The sequence below is a fragment of the Pseudophryne corroboree genome, unplaced genomic scaffold, assembly GCF_028390025.1.
Source record: "Pseudophryne corroboree isolate aPseCor3 unplaced genomic scaffold, aPseCor3.hap2 scaffold_195, whole genome shotgun sequence".
Classification (NCBI taxonomy): Eukaryota; Metazoa; Chordata; class Amphibia; order Anura; family Myobatrachidae; genus Pseudophryne; species Pseudophryne corroboree.
This window is the reverse complement of record NW_026968590.1, coordinates 787,364-808,218: the sequence shown is the minus strand read 5'-3', so window position 1 is coordinate 808,218 and position 20,855 is coordinate 787,364. Positions and strand designations below refer to the sequence as shown.

Sequence of the window (20,855 nt, the reverse complement as noted above, 5' to 3'; positions counted from 1 at the left end):
GGTGTAGAGTAGGATCTTGATCTGAGGCACCAACCGGCTCAAAGCTTTTGCCTGTTCCCAAGAAGCTCAGTGCATTCTCCTCTATAACCCCGCTTCCATGAACAGGGAGCTCAGTTTGTAGTTGGTGCCTTCAGTAGCAGGCCAATTAACAGGGGCCTGCCTCAGGCAGCCTATTCTTAGCTATTAATTTTGACAAGAAAAGAAGAACTTGTTTTATGAGAATCTACAAGGGCTGCAGCAGGCTAGGTCTAATAGACATCTTTACTGCAGCTTCATCACTCCCAGCGGCGCTGTATACTCCCGTGCCCTGGTTGCTGGGTCACTGCAGCGGAGGCTCCGGTTTCATCCTAAGGTCAGTCACACACACACCACCCTTCCGGATCACGAGGCCGCTGCTGAAGGGGAGCGAGGCCGTAGGGGGTGGGCCGTGTGCGCACTGCGGTGGACACTGATTACTGGGCAGCCGCTCCACTAGCCACCAGGTACAGTTAAGGAGCACAGGTCTGGGGGTTTTTCTCCTATATTAACCCAATTTTGTACTGCCCGCAGCGCATTGTGATAGGTAATAGGGCCTGATTCAGGTTGGATTGCAATCACAATAAGCGATCCAACTGCAAAAATTGCTAAGAGCATACGCATGTGCCTGCATTTTCTGCGGCACCCCGCAGAGAATGTGATCGCCTCTGCCTGTCAATCGGGACGGGGAAGGGGGGGAGAGGTGGGTCAGCAACACTCCATTTCCAAGTCAGGGATGGAGCGGTGCGGGGGCAAGGCTTCAAAATGGGGTCTGCAACGGAGGAGACACAGGGGGCGTGGTCACAGCAACTGTATGACATCACATTCAGCCGCTGTGATCACAAAAATGGTGGCGGCTTCCTGCGCGCACATACAGTCTGCACCAGCAGGAGCCTACACCATTTTTTATGATCACGCTGAACTGCAGTGCGACTGCAATTACAGCATGGTCAAGAAGGGAGGCGTCATGCTGGGTGGCCATGCCCTGTCACTTTGCAGGAGCCAGCACCGCTCACACACTAGTCCCCGGGTGCAGCCCCCAACCCCCGGGACACCCGGAGCAACAAAATGTAGATTCAGGCCACCAGGCCACGCCCCTACCTATGAAACCATGCCTCCTTTTTACCATTGCACTGCTTATCTGCGCGCACTGCATTACAATCTCCCTCGCCACCTCTCTGGGTGTCACCAGTGATAGTGACACCTCTGCCATGCTTGTAGCAGCTGGTCCTAAGATCTACGCCTCAAACCCTGAGTGTTTGCCCTTGTGACTTGTTGATCATCATAGCGAAGCAGATGCTTACAGAAAACTGCAGGGGCTTAGATTGAAAATAAAAAAATTGATAGGGTATAAGGTAGAGAGGAGCGGGTTCGGTTCTCCGAGAACCGAATTCCCCACGAACTCCACGTGGTTTACACTGGTCCGAGGCAGGCTCGGTTGTTCCCGCCTGACTCGGAAAACCTGAACAAGGGAAAATGTCATCATCCCGCTGTCGGATTCTCGCGAGATTCGGATTCCATATAAAGAGCTGCGCGTTGCTGCCATTTTTACTCGTGCATTGAAGAGAGAGCGGAGAGGACGTGGCTATGTTCTCTCAGTGGAAATCTCAATATCAGTGCTCAGTATCAGTGGTTACTTATTGCTGCTCAGTAATACTAGTAGTGTGTCTCTCCTGCTCAGTGTCAGTTCTCAGTAGTATCCTCATCAGTGCTCAGTATCACTGTTCATTGTCTTGTGCTGCATTGTGTTGCTCAGCATAATACAGTACATTACTAATAGTCCAGTGCTGCATCTTGCTGCTCAGTGTCAGTTCTAGTATCCTCATCAGTGCTCACTATCACTGCTCATTGCATTGTGGTGTTCTGTATACTACAATAACATAGTAATATAGTAACATAGTTTTTGAGGTTGAATAGAGGCAAATTGCCCATCGTGTTCAACCTGTTTTAAGTTGTGATGATTCTACATACTTGCTGAATAATGTTTTATGACTAGTTAGCTACTATAACTCATGTTACCCCCGGATTAACCATGTTGATATTTTAATTATTATAACCTTGGATAGCTTTTTCATTCAGAAATGTATCCATTCCTTTTTTAAATCCAATTACAGAGTCCGCCATTACCACCTTCCCTGGCAGGGAATTCCACATCCTGATTGCCCTAACAGTGAAGAAACCTTTCCTCCATTGCGTTCTGAACTTTCCTCCAGTCGCAGCGAGTGACCACGTGTTCTTTTAATAAATAATTCCTCTGATAACTCTTTGTTATGTATCTTTACATATTTGAAGATATTAATAATATCTCCTCTTAGGCACCTCTTTTCTAGTGTATAAATATTCAGCCTAGTAAGTCTTTCCTTATAGTCCAGTACTTTAAGGCCTTTAATCAATTTAGTCTTCAGGATCTCTGACACTTCCATGAGCAGCAGAGTAGTGCAATGGAAGCATGCTGGGCCCATAACCCAGAGGTCGATTGATCGAAACTATCCTCTGCTATGTGCATTTTTTTTTTTATAATTAAAGTAATCAAAAACTGGGATTGATATTTTGGCACTTTTATTTTTACTTAAAGTACAATAACTTTTATCATTTTAATTTGTTTTAATAGTATATTGACAGCATTGTTTTCTTTAAAAAATCCACTTAATTTTCTTTACCCTATTACTGAAATGGTAATTGACAAAAACAAACTACATTGTCACCAGAAGAGCAATGCAAAATGTACAAGTGATATATGAAAATCATCTTCCATCTTGAATTTCAATGATGCATTGGGACAACAATTTGTGAGAAACATCTTCACCCATAAAGAAAGATTTTCTTAATTCCTTACCTGTGTGCTGATTAGATATCACCTTGTTTTCACATTAAACAGACTTCCCCATGAGGAAGCAGCAAGGATGCAGTGACGTTTCCTGGTGTCAACCTGTATTATTTCAGTAGACATTGAAATGAGGATGCATCTTTGATGCCTTTCCAATGAAGCAAGTTTAATTCAGTAATAGGTGAAAAACCATTCCTACAAAGGTGTTAATCAGAGACTTGGCTTTGTGGACACTTTTCAGAGAGCAAATTTGTTAGCATAAACATAAAATCAGAAAATGAAGAGCTGTTTAATCACTCAATTGGACTTTTCTGCCAGCATAATTTTTTTTCTCTGCAACTCACTGCTAAATTGTGCTTCCTAGCTGTTTTTTTATAAAATCACTTAATCAAATCTAACTCTGATTACATCAGAGAAGGCCAGGTACCCTACACCATAAGGGGGGGTTTTGAAATTTTGACTTGTCTACTTAAAGATCACCAAAATCTGATTACAAGGTCAATTACATCCCTGGGTGGGATTGAACCACCAACCTTTTGGTTAATAGCCAAACATGCTAACCGATTGCGCCACAGAGACACCTTGCAAAAGTCAATACTGACAAAGGCTAATAAGCATTCATCTAGAACGTTTCCTAGAAAAACTTTAAAAAGTCAATAATCTGGAGAATTTTTGTAAGAAACACATTGGTACTTTCCCATGATGAGTGAGTGCTTCAGGATTTCTTGCACTTACATGGGCTATTAACCAAAAGGTTGGTGGTTCAATCCCACCCAGGGATGTAATTGACCTTGTCATCAGATTTTGGTGATCTTTAAGTAGACAAGTCAAAATTTCAAACCCCCTCTTATGGTGTAGGGTACCTGGCCTTCTCTGACGTAATCAGAGTTAGATTTAATTAAGTGATTTTATAAAAAACAGCTAGGAAGCACAATTTAGCAGTGGGTTGCAGAGAAAAAAATAACATTTTAAACCTACCGGTAATTTTTTTTTCTCGTAGTCCGTAGAGGATGATGGGGACTCCGTAAGGACCATGGGGGATAGACGGGCTCCGCAGCAGACATGGGCACTTTAAGAAAGACTTTAGATCTGGGTGTGCACTGGCTCCTCCCTCTATGCCCCTCCTCCATACCTCAGTTAGAGAAACTGTGCCCAGAGGAGACGGACAGTACGAGGAAAGGATTTTTGTTAATCCAAGGTCAAGATTCATACCAGCCACACCAATCACACCGTATAACTTGTGATATACTACCCAGTTAACAGTATGAAAACAACATAGCATCAGTCCAAGACCGATGAAAACTAACATATAACCCTTATGTAAGCAATAACTATATACAAGTCTTGCAGAAGTAGACCGCACTTGGGACGGGCACCCAGCATCCTCTACGGACTACGAGAAAAAGATTTACCGGTAGGTTTAAAATCTTATTTTCTCTTACGTCCTAGAGGATGCTGGGGACTCCGTAAGGACCATGGGGATTATACCAAAGCTCCCAAACGGGCAGGAGAGTGCGGATGACTTTGCAGCACCGATTGAGCAAACAGGAGGTCCTCCTCAGCCAGGGTATCAAACTTATAGAACTTTGCAAAGGTGTTTGAACCAACTTTGACCCACTGCTTGGATGACATCACCATATGCAAATCCATCTGCGGCAGGCCTTCCCCCAGGAATGCTTGCACTAGTTGTTGCATTTGGTTTGTTGTTTGGGGGTGCTTCAGTATTAGGCAGCCTTCTGCCCTCCCATGTTCATCTGAAAATATGTGTTCTCCCTGCAGTTGTTGTCCCCAGATGAGAGTTCCCTTGTGCTGCCTCAGTTGAATCTCCTTTACTTGACAGAGATGTGCCTGAGCAGCGGCCCTCCCCAGCCCTATCCCAAATCATACTTATTTTGCATAGGAGATACCATGGTCATGAAGATTGTTCTCCCAGGGTTAGGTTAATTCATTGCATTCTGGGTATGCTGACCCCTGTGATTTCCCCAAATGTGGGAAACTCAACTGCATTATTTGTGGTAGTGGGGGACTGTGTTTGTGCTTTCCTCTGGTCAGCTCTGGTAAAAGTCAGATTTCTTTGTCTCAGATCTTCCTCTAGCCTTGTTCTTCTTTCGAGAGTTCCCTTGTGCTGCCTCAGTTGGATCTCCTTCACTTGACAGGGGGGTGCCCGAGCAGCGACCCTCCCCAGCTCTAGCCCAACTCCTACTTACCTGCCAGGTGAGATACTATGATCATGAAGATGCTTCTCCCAGGGCAAGGCTCACCCATTGCACTCTGGGTGTGCTGCCCCTGCGATTTCCCCAAATGTGGGAAACTTGACTGCATAATTTGTGTTTCCCCTGGTCGGCTCTCATATAATTCAGATCTCTTTGTCTCAGGTCTCTCTCCAGCCTAGTTTGCTGTCTGTTTCCACTTCTTTTTTCTTGAGCCCCTCCCTTCTATACCCTTGTGCACTATCCTGACTTCTCCCGTCTGCTTACTTTGTGCCTTCCAACGCACAATACAAACTACAGGTAGTGCTGCAGGGCCCACACCCTTTTACTTGCTTTACAGAGCAGCTCTGGAGCTGTTACAGTGCCCAGCTGCTGCAAGAAATCAGCTTGAATGCTTCAGGGGCTGGGGCATAGCCAACATGAGCCCCACACCGAAGGAGGGTGGAGGTGTTTAATGCGAACTAGGGGTCATCCAAGCGCCGCAAAAGGCCGCCATGCCCTGCACACCCCTTTATTCTTTTCATATGCAGACGAGGGTTGAAGCCAACTTTGACCCACTGCTTGGATGACATCACCATATTCAAATCCATCTGCTGCAGGCCTTCCCCCAGGAATGCTTGCACTAGTTGTTGCATTTGGTTTGTTGTTTGGGGGTGCTTCAGTATTAGGCAGCCTTCTGCCCTCCCATGTTCATCTGAAAATATGTGTTCTCACTGCAGTTGTTGTCCCCAGATGAGAGTTCCCTTGTGCTGCCTCAGTTGAATCTCCTTTACTCTAAAACTTGTAAAACTTAGCAAAAGTGTTTGGGGAAATCGCCGAAAGGACCCAGTCCGCAGCTCAGCATAACCGTGACAGCTTCGGTCACAGCTTTTTGCCGCACGCTGGATTCATCATTGCCGCACGGCTGTACAAACACTGGTCGGGTGAGTTCTGTGTGACCCCCGCTGTGGGGCCTAACAACCGTTCCCAGTAGTTTGTTCACGGCGGCTAAATCCATCTAAATTGAACATTGCTGCTATATTTATAATTAACAAAACCTTACCGGGAAAGACGGCAACTACCAGCTGTAATTATAACAGGAAATAAAGCACACATTATTACTCCTCGTGTATTTCATTTAATGAGGACCCTGTTTCTACACTAACGCAGGAACCAGCACGGGAGCATTAATTACAGATTGCACCTTTCCTTTAAAGAACTATATTAATATCTGAGACTGTGAGACTGTCAATTATCCCTGCGGGAATTACAAACCCAAAATAATACACTGGGACGCCAGTGTTGTGATTTTTTTATTATCACCATTTGAATATAATCATTTAACTGTTTTATTTTTATTCTTATGTTTATTTTTATTTTCAGTTTAGTTTATCTAACAAATTGTAAAACTGTCATTATTTTAATTCATTCTATATGTGGCATACTCTGCTTTAATTGATACCATAAAAGTGTTTTTTTATTATCATTTTGAAGTTGTACTGAGTCTATCTTCTTTGTCCGACTGCACATCTAATTTTTGATATATTGTTTCAAGCGCAAAGCATACTCCCCTCCTTTTTTTCTCTCTAGATTTTAACGTTGCAACCTGGCAAGTTGTTTATGCTTAGCTGCTGAAACATCTCAAATATATAACTATTTACACTATTACAGCGCCGGGTTATCACAAACGGTCTCCGTTTTGTGATCTCTTTCTTTTCTTGTTTAATTGGCTACACCCTGGCAGCTGTGTTAATACTTATAGATCATTAATTTATAAACAAATATTCCCACATTTAGTGGTTGATTTTTTATTGTGCAGTCTGACATGGCAGAATTTAAAAGTTATTATGATAGAAAAAGTAGACGGGATCAATATTTGTCCTCATTTACATATGAAGGAGAAAAAGTTACCGGTCAGACAGACCCAGACATGAATAAACTGTTCTATCAATTAGAAGATCTATTAAAAGATGAAATGCGTAATTGGTGGGACAGTATTTCATTACAGAAATATATTGATGCTAAAGTCATCCCTAGAGGATTAAGGGTTTTTAAACATCTGTCTATTAATGATAACCCTAACCTCCAAAAAGAGTGGGATGAAACTTTAGATATGTGTTCTTTGTCACTTATGAAGCTTCTTGTTAAATATAGAAATGATAAAGTTGAATATACAGTCAATAAAATTGATAAAACCAAAGATGATCTTTTAAGCTTTAAAGATCATCCTCTATTTAAAGAAAAAGACGAACAAATAAACAATAGAGTCGAAAGGTTTGAGAAAGATCTGATATATAATAAGAAGAAGAAATGGTCTAGAGACCAAGAAGATTATAGATCAAACAAAGTAAGAACTTATAATAAACAAAAAATCAGATCAGAGAACCCTAGATATACTAATAATTACTCAAATGAATCCTACCACAGATCCCCTCAAATTAAATCGCAACCAAATTCAGAGGCAGGTATTTCTACACCTAGACAAAATAGATCACAAAAATATTCTTATCCAAATAGACCCAGCGTTAGAGAACGTACAGACCATCCAAAAAAGCATTGGACTGGGGCTAATCACACTGAACAGTCAGGGGATTTTTCCAGATTGAACACTTTCCATCACCCCAATCCATACAGGCCCCTATCCAATCATACCCCAAAAAGATACAGAGAAAGCGAGGATGCAGAGGCGGAGGAAAGAGGCCCAAGAAAAGCGAGGTACAAGTAGATAGTAAAGGGATCTATAACCTATCCTCCCACAATCTCACTGCTGACCAAATGCGATTACCAAAAAAAAAGGTCTAAATTTTGTACCTAGTAAGGAACCCAATATTTTTGAGTTGTTCGTTGATTTGAATAAATTCACCAGAGACCTCTGTAGGAAGCGTTATTTCGCTATCAAAAAATTGAATAGTCATGATCCAGACAACGAATCTTCCCCTATAATCTTGGATGATATGGACAATGCAGGTCTTTTGATGTTAGAAGAACTACAACAAGAAAGTACCGACCTAGAAATTAAACTATTTGATATTAAGACTAATAATTCTGAGCCTATATGTTCAAAATTCAAAAGGAAATCAAATTTCTTCCCTTTAGAACAAAAAAGTGCTGCCATTACTGTTTTCTATAATAAAACCTTAAAAGACTTCAAAACTGTGTGTCAGAAATCTGAAAGGAATAAAAGGAAATCCTCAGTCTACCATATGCAAAACTTAACTAAATTAGAGAGAAATGCAATAAAAGCCCTCAAAGATGACTCTTCAATAGTTATAAAGTCAGCGGATAAGGGGGGAGGGATAGTCTTACAATCCAGATCTGACTATGTTGCGGAAGCTCATAGACAACTCAATGATGCTGATTACTATACAGCATTACCGAGTAACCCAAGTACCCCCTTTATATCAGAACTAAAAAATCTATTACAAAAGGTGAAAGAAGATGACGTGATATCAGATGATGAGTATTATTTTTTGTTGCCCTCACACCCTGTCACACCCATTTTTTATCATTTACCCAAAATTCATAAAGATTTGTTACACCCACCTGGGAGACCTATAATTTCGGGAGTGGATTCACTCACATCTAATTTATCCCATTTCGTTGACTTCCATTTACAAGGCCACGTCGCCACATTAAAATCATACATTAAAGATACACAACAAATATTACAACAAACAGTAGGAAAAAGTTGGACTAAGGACTGGGGTTTTTTAACCCTAGATGTCCAATCTCTTTATACTAATATTCCTCATCAAGAAGGGATCAATGCGGCCAAATATTATTTGGACAGAGACCCTAACATTAAATCGGGCAGACGTGACTTTGTATTGGAATCTATTTCTTTTATTTTAACTCACAATTATTTTTTGTTCGACACTCGTTACTATCTACAGCGCCTTGGAACGGCCATGGGGACCAGGTTTGCACCTAGTTTTGCTAACCTCTATATGGGCCGCTTCGAAGAGGAGTACATCTGGGGCGGCCCATATAGAGAGAACCTGGTTCTCTATGGCCGTTACATAGACGACTTGTTCATTATTTGGAAAGGGGGTCACCAACAAGCACTTAATTTTGTTAATTTTTTGAATGACAACTCTTATAATTTAAAATTCACTTATAATTTTGATTTCTTCACTACTCACTTTCTTGATATCACGTTCTCAATTGACAATGACAAAATTATATCTACCAACTATATTAAACCGGTAGGTACAGGTAATTACCTACACTATTCAAGTAGCCACTACAAACCATGGTTAAAAAATATTCCAAAAAATCAAATTACTAGACTCAGACGTAATTGTTCTGAGGACTTAGCATTTCTCTCTCAAGTCAAAGTTCTTCTGAAACAGTTTGGAGAAAGAGGTTATCCTCCTCATCTCCTAGAGGATTCACAGGTCTTTGCAAATTCACTTCTGAAGGTCAATATTGATCTATCAGATAGGTCAAAAAACTCCAATAAAGAAAAAATAATGAAATCTCAAAACAAATTGAATAATTTTTCGATAGGAGATTCTGTTAAATTTATTTCTAAATTTAATAATAAATCTAATATTATAAAAAAGATAATACAAAATAATTTTGAGATAGTTAAACAAGATCCAATCCTAAATAAAAGCCTATCGGATAAACCACTAATTATTTTCAAAAGAAACACCAATTTAAAAGAAATGCTGGCCCCTAGTTTTCTTAGACCAATAGATATAGATACAGATTCTAATTGGTTACCAAAGAAACCGCTAGGTAACTTCCGATGTAATAAAAAAGTGTGTCTAACATGTAAATATATGAGGAATAAAGAATCTTGTGTAACCTCTCAATCTAATGGTACGACTTTTCAGATTAAACAATTTATTAATTGTGACTCAGAATATTGCGTATATTTATTACAATGCGCATGTTCTCTTCAGTATGTGGGAAGAACTACCAGATCAATTAAATCAAGATTTAGAGAACATAGGCTTAACATTATTAAAAAACTTCAAACTCACAGCGTGTCCCGCCACTTCTCAAGAGAACACAATGGTGATCCATCATCCCTCTCTATTATAGGGCTTGAACAGTTTACAAGCACAAAAAGAGGAGGTGATAGGTTCCGAAAACTCTGTTTGGGGGAAACATCATGGATTTTTAAATTGGATTCCCTTTATCCAAATGGTCTTAATGAAGCTTTAGATTATACATGTCTAGATTAAATTTATAGGTAACCCTTCATCTGTAATAGTCCAAAAATTCTTATCTTTGCTCATATATATAAAAATAGGTCAGACTTTCTATAGCTATATGCGGAATTTATTAGATTAGTCTGTCCCGTTTAATATATATATTTTTTTAGCATAGATATTTTCCTGAGCAACAAAGAATACTTTTCACTTTTGATTTCAAAGCTTAAAAAGTATTTTTTCATCCTTCATCATCTCATTTTTTCATTTTTCATTTTTTATTTTACTTTATTATCATATTTCATTACTATTATTGGCTGTAAATTTTTTTTTATATGTGTTTTCTGTGAACAATTTAAAAGATCCCTCAAAGACAACAAATTATCCAAGCATAAATGTTTTTTTTGCATAAAAAATCCTCATTGGTTTTTATCATCTCTTTATTATTTATTTTTTATCTATTAGTTTTTCATTATTCTTTCATCTTTTTTGTCTGGTCTTTTAAAATAAAATACTGGCTATTGTAGCTCTATTCACAATTTATTCATTAAGTACTATATCAATATAAAACAAACATCTACACATGATCCGTGGGTTTACTATTAGAAGCTACAAAGCATGCAGATACTATGTGATACAAAAACCCAGATGGACTTTGACAATTGAAGTCCAAATTGATCCTAATTAAATCATTAAGTCTACATTTTAGTAAACTATACATTTATATATTGTTTATTTTTTATTTATTAGTTTTTCATTATTCTTTCATCTTTTTTGTCTGGTCTTTTAAAATAAAATACTGGCTATTGTAGCTCTATTCACAATTTATTCATTAAGTACTATATCAATATAAAACAAACATCTACACATGATCCGTGGGTTTACTATCAGAAGCTACAAAGCATGCAGATACTAAGTGATACAAAAACCCAGATGGACTTTGACAATTGAAGTCCAAATTGATCCTAATTAAATCATTAAGTCTACATTTTAGTAAACTATACAAGATTGACTCAGTACATATGGTTAGTATCTTAGAATATTACTTGTATATGAATTTTATTACATTTATACCTCCAGTATGTTTCTTATTTTGTGTTTAATCGTTTATAATAACTTTAAGTATCAATTAACCACAACTGATTGCCATGAAAGCAATCAGACAGGTATATATTTGTGATCATGGAGAGGGGAAGTATCCGTCTTGAGGAAGTCTCCGTTGCTAGGAGACGAAACGCGTTGACGCCCACTCTCGATACACTTCTCACTTGGTGATACCCGCCGAAAGGACCCAGTCCGCAGCTCAGCATAACCGTGACAGCTTCGGTCACAGCTTTTTGCCGCACGCTGGATTCATCATTGCCGCACGGCTGTACAAACACTGGTCGGGTGAGTTCTGTGTGACCCCCGCTGTGGGGCCTAACAACCGTTCCCAGTAGTTTGTTCACGGCGGCTAAATCCATCTAAATTGAACATTGCTGCTATATTTATAATTAACAAAACCTTACCGGGAAAGACGGCAACTACCAGCTGTAATTATAACAGGAAATAAAGCACACATTATTACTCCTCGTGTATTTCATTTAATGAGGACCCTGTTTCTACACTAACGCAGGAACCAGCACGGGAGCATTAATTACAGATTGCACCTTTCCTTTAAAGAACTATATTAATATCTGAGACTGTGAGACTGTCAATTATCCCTGCGGGAATTACAAACCCAAAATAATACACTGGGACGCCAGTGTTGTGATTTTTTTATTATCACCATTTGAATATAATCATTTAACTGTTTTATTTTTATTCTTATGTTTATTTTTATTTTCAGTTTAGTTTATCTAACAAATTGTAAAACTGTCATTATTTTAATTCATTCTATATGTGGCATACTCTGCTTTAATTGATACCATAAAAGTGTTTTTTTATTATCATTTTGAAGTTGTACTGAGTCTATCTTCTTTGTCCGACTGCACATCTAATTTTTGATATATTGTTTCAAGCGCAAAGCATACTCCCCTCCTTTTTTTCTCTCTAGATTTTAACGTTGCAACCTGGCAAGTTGTTTATGCTTAGCTGCTGAAACATCTCAAATATATAACTATTTACACTATTACAGCGCCGGGTTATCACAAACGGTCTCCGTTTTGTGATCTCTTTCTTTTCTTGCGAAATCGTAGGAGCAGCACACCCAGTGTGCAATGGGTGAGCCTTGCCCTGGGAGAAGCACCTTCCTGATTATAGTATCTCACCTGGGTGTGCTGCCCCTGCGATTTCCCCAAATGTGGGAAACTTGACTGCATAATTTGTGTTTCCCCTGGTCGGCTCTCATATAATTCAGATCTCTTTGTCTCAGGTCTCTCTCCAGCCTAGTTTGCTGTCTGTTTCCACTTCTTTTTTCTTGAGCCCCTCCCTTCTATACCCTTGTGGAATATCCTGACTTCTCCTCCTGTCTGCTTACTTTGTGCCTTCCAATGCACAATGCAAACTACAGGTAGTGCTGCAGGGCCCACACCCTTTTACTTGCCTTACAGAGCAGCTCTGAAGCTGTTACAGTGCCAAGCTGCTGCAAGAAATCAGCTTGAATGCTTCAGGGGCTGGGGCATGGCCAACATGAGCCCCACACCGAAGGAGGGTGGGGGTGTTTAATGCGAACTAAGGGTCATCCAAGCGCCGCAAAAGGCCGCCATGCCCTGCATACCCCTTTTCTCTTTTCATATGCAGATGAGGGTTCCAGCCAACTTTGGCCCACTGCTTGGATGACATCACTATATGCATATCCGTCTTCTGCAGACCTTCCCCCAGGAATGCTTGTACTAGTTGTTGCATTTGGTTTGTTGTTTGGGGGTGCTTCAGTATTAGGCAGCCTTCTGCCCTCCCATGTTCATCTGAAAATATGTGTTCTCACTGCAGTTGTTGTCCCCAGATGAGAGTTCCCTTGTGCTGCCTCAGTTGAATCTCCTTTACTCTAAAACTTGTAAAACTTAGCAAAAGTGTTTACTAAATAGCTGCTCGGCAAAGTTGCAATGCCGAGACTCCCCGACCAGCTGCCCAGGATGAACCCACCTTTCTAGTAGAATGGGTCTTCACCTAATTCAGTAACGGCAATCCTGCCGTGGAATGAGCATGCTGAATCTTACCACAGATCCAGCGCATAATTGTCTACATGGAAGCAGGACACCCAATCCTGTTGGGAGCATACAGGACAAACAGAGCCTCTGTTTTCCTAATCTGAACCGTTCTGGTGACATAAATTTTCAAAGTTCTGACCACAGCCAGAGACTTTGACTCAACGAAGGTGTCAGTGGCCAAAGGCACCATGTGGAAAGATGAACCACCTTCGGCAGAAATAGTTGACGTGTCCTCAATTCTGCTCTATCTTCATGAAATATCAAATAAAGGCTCTTGTGATACTGCATGGTTTGTACTGTTTTCCATGTGCTCCCAGATCTTTCAAGCAAGAAGCATGGTCAAGAAAGTTCTGTTTGAAAAGAAACAACATTTACTGTCATTGTTATAGAATTTGGGAGAAAAAACAAGAAGAAATCTGCACTGTTGACGCACTGGACAGAATGAATGAATCATAAAATATAACCTTTATTAAGTATGTATTAAAATTGGATAAATATTAATATTATTATCCCAAACTGCAGTGAAACATAAAGGTTAAAATCACAGAACTAACATACATGTGCATAAGAAGAATAAAGAGATGTGAAAAAAAGGTTTAAAAAGCGTGTCCGTGTGTGATTATTTTTGAAGGCACAACCCTGGCGGGGTTGTTTATATAGATATATATGTTGCTAATAATCACTTTCTAGCGTAATGTTATTAAATAGCTGTTAGTATCTATGTCGTCAGGTACCACTGGGTCGTATCCTATATACTCCTGTGGGAAACTTGACTGCATAATTTGTGTTTCCCCTGGTCGGCTCTCGTATAATTCAGATCTCTTTGTCTCAGGTCTCTCTCCAGCCTAGTTTGCTGTCTGTTTCCACTTCTCTTTTCTTGAGCCGCTGCCTTCTATGCCCTTGTGCACTCTCCAGACTTCTCCTGTCTGCTTACTTTGTGCCTTCCAACGCACAATGCAAACTACAGGTAGTGCTGCAGGGCCCACACCCTTTTACTTGCCTTACAGAGCAGCTCTGGAGCTGTTACAGTGCCCAGCTGCAGCAAGAAATCAGCTTGAATGCTTCAGGGGCTGGGGCATAGCCAACATGAGCCCCACACCGACGGAGGGTGGAGGTGTTTAATGCAAACTAGGGGTCAGCCAAGCGCCGCAAAAGGCCGCCATGCCCTGCATGCCCCTTTTCTCTTTTCATATGCAGACGAGGGTTGAAGCCAACTTTGACCCACTGCTTGGATGACAGCACCATATGCAAATCCATCTGCGGCAGGCCTTCCCCCAGGAATGCTTGCACTAGTTGTTGCATTTGGTTTGTTGTTTGGGGGTGCTTCAGTATTAGGCAGCCTTCTGCCCTCCCATGTTCATCTGAAAATATGTGTTCTCCCTGCAGTTGTTGTCCCCAGATGAGAGTTCCCTTGTGCTGCCTCAGTTGAATCTCCTTTACTTGACAGAGATGTGCCTGAGCAGCGGCCCTCCCCAGCCCTATCCCAAATCATACTTATTTTGCATAGGAGATACCATGGTCATGAAGATTGTTCTCCCAGGGTTAGGTTCATTCATTGCGTTCTGGGTATGCTGACCTCTGTGATTTCCCCAAATGTGGGAAACTCAACTGCATTATTTGTGGTAGTGGGGGACTGTGTTTGTGCTTTACTCTGGTCAGCTCTGGTAAAAGTCAGATTTCTTTGTCTCAGATCTTCCTCTAGCCTTGTTCTTCTTTCAAGAGTTCCCTTGTGCTGCCTCAGTTGGATCTCCTTCACTTGACAGGGGGGTGCCCGAGCAGCGACCCTCCCCAGCTCTAGCCCAACTCCTACTTACCTGCCAGGTGAGATACTATGATCATGAAGTTGCTTCTCCCAGGGCAAGGCTCACCCATTGCACTCTGGGTGTGCTGCCCCTGCGATTTCCCCAAATATGGGAAACTTGATTGCATAATTTGTGTTTCCCCTAGTCGGCTCTCATATAATTCAGATCTCTTTGTCTCAGGTCTCTCTCCAGCCTAGTTTGCTGTCTGTTTCCACTTCTTTTTTCTTGAGCCCCTCCCTTCTATACCCTTGTGCACTATCCTGACTTCTCCTCCTGTCTGCTTACTTTGTGCCTTCCGATGCACAATGCAAACTACAGGTAGTGCTGCAGGGCCCACACCCTTTTACTTGCCTTACAGAGCAGCTCTGGAGCTGTTACAGTGCCAAGCTGCTGCAAGAAATCAGCTTGAATGCTTCAGGGGCTGGGGCATGGCCAACATGAGCCCCACACCGAAGTAGGGTGGGGGTGTTTAATGCGAACTAAGGGTCATCCAAGCGCCGCAAAAGGCCGCCATGCCCTGCATACCCCTTTTCTCTTTTCATATGCAGATGAGGGTTCCAGCCAACTTTGGCCCACTGCTTGGATGACATCACTGTATGCAAATCCGTCTTCTGCAGACCTTCCCCCAGGAATGCTTGTACTAGTTGTTGCATTTGGTTTGTTGTTTGGGGGTGCTTCAGTATTAGGCAGCCTTCTGCCCTCCCATGTTCATCTGAAAATATGTGTTCTCCCGGCAGTTGTTGTCCCCAGATGAGAGTTCCCTTGTGCTGCCTCAGTTGAATCTCCTTTACTTGACAGAGATGTGCCTGAGCAGCGGCCCTCCCCAGCCCTATCCCAAATCATACTTATTTTGCATAGGAGATACCATGGTCATAAAGATTGTTCTCCCAGGGTGAGGTTCATTCATTGCATTCTGGGTATGCTGACCCCTGTGATTTCCCCAAATGTGGGAAACTCAACTGCATTATTTGTGGTAGTGGGGGACTGTGTTTGTGTTTTCCTCTGGTCAGCTCTGGTAAAAGTCAGATTTCTTTGTCTCAGATCTTCCTCTAGCCTTGTTCTTCTTTCGAGAGTTCCATTGTGCTGCCTCAGTTTGATCTCCTTCACTTGACAGGGGGGTACCCGAGCAGCGACCCTCCCCAGCTCTAGCCCAACTCCTACATAACTGCCAGGTGAGATACTATGATCATGAAGGTGCTTCTCCCAGGGCAAGGCTCACCCATTGCACTCTGGGTGTGCTGCTCCTGCGATTTCCCCAAATGTGGGAAACTTGACTGCATAATTTGCGTTTCCCCTGGTCGGCTCTCGTATAATTCAGATCTCTTTGTCTCAGGTCTCTCTCCAGCCTAGTTTGCTGTCTGTTTCCACTTCTCTTTTCTTGAGCCGCTGCCTTCTATGCCCTTGTGCACTCTCCTGACTTCTCCTGTCTGCTTACTTTGTGCCTTCCAACGCACAATGCAAACTACAGGTAGTGCTGCAGGGCCCACACCCTTTTACTTGCCTTTCAGAGCAGCTCTGGAGCTGTTACAGTGCCCAGCTGCTGCAAGAAATCAGCTTGAATGCTTCAGGGGCTGGGGCATAGCCAACATGAGCCCCACACCGACGGAGGGTGGAGGTGTTTAATGCGAACTAAGGGTCATCCAAGCGCCGCAAAAGGCCGCCATGCCCTGCATACCCCTTTTCTCTTTTCATATGCAGATGAGGGTTCCAGCCAACTTTGGCCCACTGCTTGGATGACATCACCGTATGCAAATACGTCTTCTGCAGACCTTCCCCCAGGAATGCTTGTACTAGTTGTTGCATTTGGTTTGTTGTTTGGGGTGCTTCAGTATTAGGCAGCCTTCTGCTCTCCCATGTTCATCTGAAAATATGTGTTCTCCCTGCAGTTGTTGTCCCCAGATGAGAGTTCTCTTGTGCTGCCTCAGTTGAATCTCCTTTACTTGACAGAGATGTGCCTGAGCAGCGGCCATCCCCAGCCCTATCCCAAATCATACTTATTTTGCATAGGAGATACCATGGTCATGAAGATTGTTCTTCCAGGGTGAGGTTCATTCATTGCATTCTGGGTATGCTGACCCCTGTGATTTCCCCAAATGTGGGAAACTCGACTGCATTATTTGTGGTAGTGGGGGACTGTGTTTGTGCTTTCCTCTGGTCAGCTCTGGTAAAAGTCAGATTTCTTTGTCTCAGATCTTCCTCTAGCCTTGTTCTTTTTTTGAGAGTTTCCTTGTGCTGCCTCAGTTGGATTTCCTTCACTTGACAGGGGGGTGCCCGAGCAGCGACCCTCCCCAGCTCTAGCCCAACTCCTACTTACCTGCCAGGTGAGATACTATGATCAGGAAGGTGCTTCTCCCAGGGCAAGGCTCACCCATTGCACTCTGGGTGTGCTGCTCCTACGATTTCCCCAAATGTGGGACACTTGACTACATAATTTGTGTTTCCTCTGGTCGGCTACTCGTATAATTCAGATCTCTTTGTCTCAGGTCTCTCTCCAGCCTAGTTTGCTGTCTGTTTCCACTTCTCTTTTCTTGAGCCCCTGCCCTTGCCCTTGTGCACTCTCCTGACTTCTCCTGTCTGCTTACTTTGTGCCTTCCAACGCACAATGCAAACTACAGGTAGTGCTGCAGGGCCAACACCCTTTTACTTGCCTTACAGAGCAGCTCTGGAGCTGTTACAGTGCCCAGCTGCTGCAAGAAATCAGCTTGAATGCTTCAGGGGCTGGGGCATAGCCAACATGAGCCCCACACCGACGGAGGGTGGAGGTGTTTAATGCGAACTAAGGGTCATCCAAGCGCCGCAAAAGGCCGCCATGCCCTGCATACCCCTTTTCTCTTTTCATATGCAGATGAGGGTTCCAGCCAACTTTGGCCCACTGCTTGGATGACATCACCGTATGCAAATCCGTCTTCTGCAGACCTTTTCCCAGGAATGCTTGTACTAGTTGTTGCATTTGGTTTGTTGTTTGGGGGTGCTTCAGTATTAGGCAGCCTTCTGCTCTCCCATGTTCATCTGAAAATATGTGTTCTCCCTGCAGTTGTTGTCCCCAGATGAGAGTTCCCTTGTGCTGCCTCAGTTGAATCTCCTTTACTTGACAGGGATGTGCCTGAGCAGCGGCCCTCCCCAGCCCTATCCCAAATCATACTTATTTTGCATAGGAGATACCATTGTCATGAAGATTGTTCTCCCAGGGTGAGGTTCATTCATTGCATTCTGGGTATGCTGACCCCTGTCATTTCCCCAAATGTGGGAAACTCGACTGCATTATTTGTGGTAGTGGGGGACTGTGTTTGTGCTTTCCTCTGGTCAGCTCTGGTAAAAGTCAGATTTCTTTGTCTCAGATCTTCCTCTAGCCTTGTTCTTTTTTCGAGAGTTTCCTTGTGCTGCCTCAGTTGGATCTCCTTCACTTGACAGGGGGGTGCCCGAACAGCGACCCTCCCCAGCTCTAGCCCAACTCCTACTTACCTGCCAGGTGAGATACTATGATCAGGAAGGTGCTTCTCCCAGGGCAAGGCTCACCCAATGCACTCTGGGTGTGCTGCTCCTACGATTTCCCCAAATGTGGGACACTTGATTACATAATTTGTGTTTCCTCTGGTCGGCTCTCGTATAATTCAGATCTCTTTGTCTCAGGTCTCTCTCCAGCCTAGTTTGCTGTCTGTTTCCACTTCTCTTTTCTTGAGCCGCTCCCTTCTATGCCCTTGTGCACTATCCTGACTTCTCCCGTCTGCTTACTTTGTGCCTTCCAACGCACAATGCAAACTACAGGTAGTGCTGCAGGGCCCACACCCTTTTACTTGCTTTACAGAGCAGCTCTGGAGCTGTTACAGTGCCCAGCTGCTGCAAGAAATCAGCTTGAATGCTTCAGGGGCTGGGGCATAGCCAACATGAGCCCCACACCGAAGGAAGGTGGAGGTGTTTAATGCAAACTAGGGGTCATCCAAGCGCCGCAAAAGGCCGCCATGCCCTGCACACCCCTTTTTTATTTTCATATGCAGACGAGGGTTGAAGCCAACTTTGACCCACTGCTTGGATGACATCACCATATGCAAATCCATCTGCTGCAGGCCTTCCCCCAGGAATGCTTGCACTAGTAGTTGCATTTGGTTTGTTGTTTGGGGGTGCTTCAGTGTTAGGCAGCCTTCTGCCCTCCCATGTTCATCTGAAAATATGTGTTCTCCCTGCAGTTGTTGTCCCCAGATGAGAGTTCCCTTGTGTTGCCTCAGTTGAATCTACTTTACTTGACAGAGATGTGCCTGAGCAGCGGCCCTCCCCAGCCCTATCCCAAATCATACTTATTTTGCATAGGAGATACCATGGTCATGAAGATTGTTCTCCCAGGGTGAGGTTCATTCATTGCACTCTGGGTATGCTGACCCCTGTGATTTCCCCAAATGTGGGAAACTCGACTGCATTATTTGTGGTAGTGGGGGACTGCGTTTGTGCTTTCCTCTGGTCAGCTCTGGTAAAAGTCAGATTTCTTTGTCTCAGATCTTCCTCTAGCCTTGTTCTTCTTTCGAGAGTTCCCTTGTGCTGCCTCAGTTGGATCTCCTTCACTTGACAGGGGGTGCCCGAGCAGCAATCCTCCACAGCTCTAGCCCAACTCCTACTTACCTGCCAGGTGAGATACTATGATGTTCACTGTTAGGGCAATCAGGATGTGGAATTCCCTGCCAGGGAAGGTGGTAATGGCGGACTCTGTAATTGGATTTAAAAAAGGAATGGATACATTTCTGAATGAAAAAGCTATCCAAGGTTATAATACTTAAAATATCAACATGGTTAATCTGGGGGTAACATGAGTTATAGTAGCTAACTAGTCATAAAACATTATTCAGCAAGTATGTAGAATCATCACAACTTAAAACAGGTTGAACACGATGGGCAATTTGCCTCTATTCAACCTCAAAAACTATGTTACTATATGTTACTATATTACTATGTTACTGTAGTATACAGAACACCACAATGTAATGAGCAGTGATAGTGAGCACTGATGAGGATACTAGAACTGACACTGAGCAGCAAGATGCAGCACTGGACTATTAGTAATGTACTGTAGTATGCTGAGCACCACAATGCAGCACAAGACAATGAGCAGTGATACTGAGCACTGATGAGGATACTACTGAGAACTGACACTGAGCAGGAGAGACACACTACTAGTATTACTGAGCAGCAATAAGTAACCACTGATACTGAGCACTGATATTGAGATTTCCACTGAGAGAACATAGCCACGTCCTCTCCGCTCTCTCTTCAATGCACGAGTAAAAATGGCGGCAACGCGCAGCTCTTTATATGGAATCCGAATCTCGAGAGAATCCGACAGCGGGATGATGACATTTTCCCTTGTTCAGGTTTTCCGAGTCAGGCGGGAACAACCGAGCCTGCCTCGGACCAGTGTAAACCACATGGAGTTCGTCGGGAATTCGGTTCTCGGATAACCGAACCCGCTCCTCTCTACCTTATACCCATCAATTTTTTTATTTTCAATCTAAGCCCCTGCAGTTTTCTGTAAGCATCTGCTTCGCTATGATGATCAACAAGTCACAAGGGCAAACACTCAGGGCTTGAGGCGTAGATCTTAGGACCAGCTGCTACAAGCATGGCAGAGGTGTCACTATCACTGGTGACACCCAGAGAGGTGGCGAAGGAGATTGTAATGCAGTGCGCGCAGATAAGCAGCGCAATGGTAAAAAGGAGGCATGGTTTCATAGGTAGGGGCGTGGCCT

At 42.9% G+C, this 20,855-nt stretch overlaps 10 non-coding genes and 2 pseudogenes across 10 annotated transcripts; 11 read left to right on the top strand and 1 right to left on the bottom strand.

The window, feature by feature from the left end:
- Window positions 1–3,347: 3,347 nt before the first annotated feature.
- Window positions 3,348–3,421, bottom strand: TRNAN-AUU (transfer RNA asparagine (anticodon AUU)). The gene has a single exon. It is a non-coding gene; the product is annotated as a tRNA-Asn (tRNA).
- A 1,304-nt stretch (window positions 3,422–4,725) lies between these two features.
- On the top strand, window positions 4,726–4,889 carry LOC135004991 (U1 spliceosomal RNA). Its single transcript, XR_010205684.1, has one exon. It is a non-coding gene; the product is annotated as a U1 spliceosomal RNA (small nuclear RNA).
- Window positions 4,890–5,041: 152 nt separating this feature from the next.
- LOC135004866 (U1 spliceosomal RNA) lies at window positions 5,042–5,183 on the top strand (annotated as a pseudogene).
- Window positions 5,184–14,811: 9,628 nt separating this feature from the next.
- Window positions 14,812–14,975, top strand: LOC135004756 (U1 spliceosomal RNA). Its single transcript, XR_010205484.1, has one exon. It is a non-coding gene; the product is annotated as a U1 spliceosomal RNA (small nuclear RNA).
- Window positions 14,976–15,127: 152 nt separating this feature from the next.
- Window positions 15,128–15,262, top strand: LOC135004958 (U1 spliceosomal RNA; annotated as a pseudogene).
- A 702-nt stretch (window positions 15,263–15,964) lies between these two features.
- On the top strand, window positions 15,965–16,128 carry LOC135004643 (U1 spliceosomal RNA). Its single transcript, XR_010205374.1, has one exon. It is a non-coding gene; the product is annotated as a U1 spliceosomal RNA (small nuclear RNA).
- Window positions 16,129–16,280: 152 nt separating this feature from the next.
- LOC135004967 (U1 spliceosomal RNA) lies at window positions 16,281–16,443 on the top strand. Its single transcript, XR_010205671.1, has one exon. It is a non-coding gene; the product is annotated as a U1 spliceosomal RNA (small nuclear RNA).
- Window positions 16,444–17,113: 670 nt separating this feature from the next.
- Window positions 17,114–17,277, top strand: LOC135004645 (U1 spliceosomal RNA). The gene has a single exon (XR_010205376.1). It is a non-coding gene; the product is annotated as a U1 spliceosomal RNA (small nuclear RNA).
- A 152-nt stretch (window positions 17,278–17,429) lies between these two features.
- On the top strand, window positions 17,430–17,593 carry LOC135004930 (U1 spliceosomal RNA). Its single transcript, XR_010205640.1, has one exon. It is a non-coding gene; the product is annotated as a U1 spliceosomal RNA (small nuclear RNA).
- Window positions 17,594–18,261: 668 nt separating this feature from the next.
- On the top strand, window positions 18,262–18,425 carry LOC135004724 (U1 spliceosomal RNA). Its single transcript, XR_010205452.1, has one exon. It is a non-coding gene; the product is annotated as a U1 spliceosomal RNA (small nuclear RNA).
- A 152-nt stretch (window positions 18,426–18,577) lies between these two features.
- LOC135004976 (U1 spliceosomal RNA) lies at window positions 18,578–18,740 on the top strand. The gene has a single exon (XR_010205676.1). It is a non-coding gene; the product is annotated as a U1 spliceosomal RNA (small nuclear RNA).
- Window positions 18,741–19,411: 671 nt separating this feature from the next.
- On the top strand, window positions 19,412–19,575 carry LOC135004744 (U1 spliceosomal RNA). Its single transcript, XR_010205472.1, has one exon. It is a non-coding gene; the product is annotated as a U1 spliceosomal RNA (small nuclear RNA).
- Window positions 19,576–20,855: the final 1,280 nt, after the last annotated feature.